The sequence below is a fragment of the Macaca thibetana genome, chromosome 9, assembly GCF_024542745.1.
Source record: "Macaca thibetana thibetana isolate TM-01 chromosome 9, ASM2454274v1, whole genome shotgun sequence".
NCBI classification, from domain to species: domain Eukaryota; kingdom Metazoa; phylum Chordata; class Mammalia; order Primates; family Cercopithecidae; genus Macaca; species Macaca thibetana.
Window position 1 is genome coordinate 31,903,723 of NC_065586.1, and position 4,736 is coordinate 31,908,458.

General features: G+C 45.9%; 1 non-coding gene across 1 annotated transcript; it reads left to right on the forward strand.

Annotated features, from left to right (window-relative positions):
- Positions 1–3,996: 3,996 nt before the first annotated feature.
- LOC126963464 (U7 small nuclear RNA) lies at positions 3,997–4,057 on the forward strand. The gene has a single exon (XR_007729098.1). It is a non-coding gene; the product is annotated as a U7 small nuclear RNA (small nuclear RNA).
- The last annotated feature ends 679 nt before the right edge of the window (positions 4,058–4,736 follow it).

Consider the following 4,736-nt stretch of genomic DNA (forward strand, 5'->3'; position numbering starts at 1 on the left):
GGGAACATCTTGGGTTTCTTCAGGGGAAGTTCCAAGCACTAGCCAGCCCTCAGAAGTAAGTGAGCAACTTGATAAGCAAGAAAGTAATTGCAGCTTAAAACAATAGGCAAGGAAGTTAGACTCATAGGATGTTTGGTTCCCTATAAACTAAAGATAATGCCTTAACATATGGCCCTGAGTTGTTTTTAAGAATCCCAGACCTCCACCAGATGAATCCGCTGGCACACAGACCTCAGATGAGGGAAAACAGGACTGAACTCTGTCCGCTGTTCTTTGTTCTAAATTTCTTCCTGAGGGTCCTGGAGGAAGTTATGCCCACAGGCCAGAGGTGACATTCTTTTATGCTGATCCCAAGACTTTAGACAAAACTTCCCTTCCTTAGCTAACAGCAAATCTAGAAAACCTTTGAATCTGCTTGTAGTCTGTAAGATATCCGGCCTTTTTAGGTCAAACCAATATGTAGTCTCCATATACTGATTTATGACTTTGCCTGCAGCCTCTGCCTCCCCACCTTTTAAACCCCATTACATGGGCTGGGCATGTTGGCTCTCATCTGTAATATCAACTCTTTGAGAGATTGAGGCAGGAGGGTCACTTGAAACCAGGAGTTCAAGACCAGCCTGTGCAACATAGTGAGATCTCATCTCCACAAAAAATAATTTTTAAAAAAATTAGCTGGGCATGGCCAGGTGCGGTGGCTTACACCTGTAATTCCAGCACTTTGGGAGGCTGAGGTGGGTGGGTCACCTGAGGTCGGGAGTTCGAGACCAGCCTGACCAACATGGAGAAACCTCGCCTCTACTAAAAATACAAAATTAGCCAAGCGTGGTGGTGCATGCCTGTAATCCCAGCTACTCGGGAGGCCGAGGCAGAAGAATCTCTTGAACCCGAGAGGCGGAGGATGAGGTGAGCTGAGATCACACCATTGCACTCCAGCCAGGGCAACGAGAGCAAAACTCTGTCTCAAAAAAAAAAAAAAAAAAAAATTAGCTGGGCATAGTGGTACGCACCTACAGTCCCAGCTACTCAGGAGGCTGACAGAAGCGTTGCTTGAGCCAGGACTTTGTGGCTGCAGTGAGCTGTACTCCAGCCTGGGCGACAAAGTGAGACCCTGACTCTAAAACAGCAACAACAAAACCGTGACATGTAAGCCACAGGGGAGTCTGGGTCTTAAGCATTGGCTACTCAATTTTCCTTGCTTGGAGCCCTGCAAGAAATGCCTCACTTTCTCTCGCTGCAAATCCTAATGTCAGTGTTTGGCTTTTCTGCTTTGGGTCGGTGGACCCAAGTTTGGTCCCATAATATGCCCAGCATGGCAAGCTCCCCTCCTGTTGGGCTTTAATTGTCCTGAGTTAATATTTGGTCCTCCCCATACTAATGTTTGGAGCACGTCATTCTAATTTCTTTGCTTATTCAGTTGCAATCTTGCTAAACCCAGCCATGAAATATGACAGCCCTGTGCTACTCTTCACATGGTCTACAAAGATCAGATCCAATATCCCTCAACCTCCTGCTGGTTCTTGTTTGCACTCGAGCAGTAGCACTGTAGCATTTGTTTAAACCTGTGACCTGGATGGTTTTGTTGGTGTCTTAAATGTCATCTCTCATTATAAAATGAAATGTTGTGGCCGGGCGCGGTGGCTCAAGCCTGTAATCCCAGCACTTTGGGAGGCCGAGGCGGGTGGATCACAAGGTCAGGAGATCGAGACTATCCTGGCTAACATGGTGAAACCCCGTCTCTACTAAAAATACAAAAAACTAGCCGGGCGTGGTGGCGGGCGCGCCTGTAGTCTCAGCTACTTGGGAGGCTGAGGCGGGAGAATGGCGTGAACCCGGGAGGCGGAGCTTGCAGTGAGCCGAGATCACGCCACTGCACTCCAGCCTGGGAGACACAGCGAGACTCCGTCTCAAAAAAAAAAAAAAAAAAAAAAAAAAAAAAAAAAAAATGAAATGTTGTACGAAGGGCCAGGCATGCCTCATGCCTGTAATCCCAGCACTTTGGAGGCCAAGGAGGAAGGATCATTTGAGGCTGTTATGCCCAGACTGTTTGTTCCCCAAAGAAGACCACCAGAGTCCAGAGTCAAAGCCAAGCGGCAAGGATCTTTACTACAAGTTCGAACTTGGTCCCTCCTTTACACAGTATACAAGAGGGCCCTGAACAATGCGAACATTTGCTTTTTATAGCCCGAAAGTTGTAGGGGAACAAAGAAATTCTTTTGGCTCCTGCGCTTTCAGTAACCTTGAACGGCTGTCCCCTTATTGGAGACTTTCCAGGTGGTGTTTATACTGGGCTCAGGGAGTTTGAGAGATATATGGTGGTGGGATGGGAGGATGGGATGTGTTTGTGCTAGGCTCAGGGAGTTTTGAGCCCGGGGCTGAGGAATGTGCCCAGCTCCTTTCAAGGCCAGGAGTTCAAGACCATCTTGGGCAATACAGTGAAACCCCTGTCTCTACAAAAAAATAAATAAATAAAAATTTGCCTGGAGTGGTGGTGCACACCTGTCATCTCAGCTACTTGGGAGGCTGAGGTGGGAGGATCACTGGAGCCTGGGAGACAGAGATTGCAGTGAGCTAAGATAGAGCCACTGCTCTGGGTGACAGAGCAAGACCCTGTCTCAAAAAAAAAAAAAAAAAAAAAAAGACAACTACCCTAAGTTTTTATTGTGAATGGAATGGATGGAAGAGAAATGCTTGGGGAGAGCAGACAGGGATTCCTTTCCAGGTTAGCGATAGTCCAAGCCACGCAGCAGAGGGAAGCCCGCTGGTCTAAGCAGGGGTGTATTCAGCAGTCATATTACTGTGACTGGTGAGTGTCCAGGAACCAGCGGGGAAAGCTGCAGGCAAACGCAGAGTCGAAGAGCATCTTCTCCTTTGAGGCCCCATCTCGAACCTCAGCACAGTCCTAAGCCCCAGGGCCTCTCCCATGAGGTGAGCACGCTGAACAGTTGCCTAGCCACACCTCCCACCCCAGGGAAAAGGCCACCTCTCTGGCTCCAGGACTAATAAGGGGAATGAAAGTGATTTGTACTTAACAATAGAGCTGCTAACTGACAATCTGAAAAGAACAAGAGTCAGGCAGGAATAGGGAACCTTAACATGCACATGGTATTAGAAGCTTCAGATCATGGCTGGGCGTGGTGGCTCATGCCTGTAATCCCAGCACTTGGAGGCTGAGGCGGGCGGATCACGAGGTCAGGAGATCCAGATCATCCTGGCTAACATGGTGAAATCCCGTCTCTAAAAATACAAAAAATTAGCCAGGGGTGTGGTGGCGGGCACCTGTAGTCCCAGCTTTTCAGGAGGCTGAGGGAGAGGAATGGCGTGAACCCTGGAGGTGGAGCTTGCAGTGAGCCAAGATTGCGCAACTACACTCCAGCCTGAGTGACAGAGCAGAGACTACATCTCAAAAAAAGAGTAGTTTCAGATCATAACAGAGAAGAAATGGAAAACAGAACACAAGAAACAGTCCCATTGACAAGTGGTTTTAGGTCCTAGTTTTGTTTGTTACGCTTATTAGAGTAGAGTAGAACTGCCTCAAGGGCAAATGGGCATTTTGTTACACAGAAATTTCTGGAGTTTCTTAATTTTTTTAATTTAATTTTTTGTTTTACAGACAAGGTCTCACTGTGTCACCCAGGCTGAAACAGTGGTGCAATCACAGCTCACTGCAGTCTCAAACTCCTGGGCTCAAGTAAACCTCCCACCTCAGTCTTTCAAGTAGCTAGGACTACAGGCATGCACCAGCCAGTCTGGTCTTGAACTTCTGACCCCAGGGTATCTTCCCACCTTGACTTCCTACAAGCACTGAATTATAAGCATGAGCCACTGTGCCCAGCCTTGGTTTTAAATATACATATATACACACACATATACATACACATATATATAACACATATTTATGTACATAAATATATATATATAACTATAGAAAGTCAGCAACAAAAGTGGTATACCGTTCTTCCTCTTCCCTTTCTTTTTCTTAAAAGAAAATCTTTTGAGTGTTACAGCTCTTTTAGAATTTGCCTAGCAGGCTTTCCAGTTTTGCCGGAAAGCCCCAAAATAAATAAATAAATAAATAAATAAATAAATAAATAAATAAATAAAAATCTTTTACATCAAAAGACATTATCAAGAATGTGAAAAGACAACCTACAGAATGGGAGAAAATATTAACAAATCATATATCTGGTAAGGGTTTAATATTCAGAATATATAAAGAACTCTTATAACTCAACAACAAAAACATAACATAGGGCCCCATCGCGGTGGCCACGCCTGTAATCCAGCACTTAGGGAGGCCACTGTGGGTGGATCACTTGAGGCCAGGAGTTCAAGACTAGCCTGGCCAACATGGTGAAACCCCGTCTCAACTAAAAACATAAAAAGTAGCTGGGCATGGCGGGCGCCTGTAGTCTCAGCTACTCAGGAGGCTGAGGCGGGAGAATCGCCAGAACCCAGGAGGCGGAGGTGGCAGTGAGCCGAGACAGCAGAGCGAGACTCCGACTCAAAAAAAAAAAAAAAAGAAAAAAAAAAGATAACTCAGTTAAACAATGGGCAAAGGACTTGAATAGACATTTCTCCAGAGAAGATATACGAATGGCCAAAAAGCACACGAAAAGATGTTCGATGTCATTGGTCATTAGGGAAAGTAAATCACAACCACAATGAGATACCACTTCACACTAGGATGGCTCAAATAAAAAAAAGAGTTGGTGAGAGTATAGAGAAACTGGAAC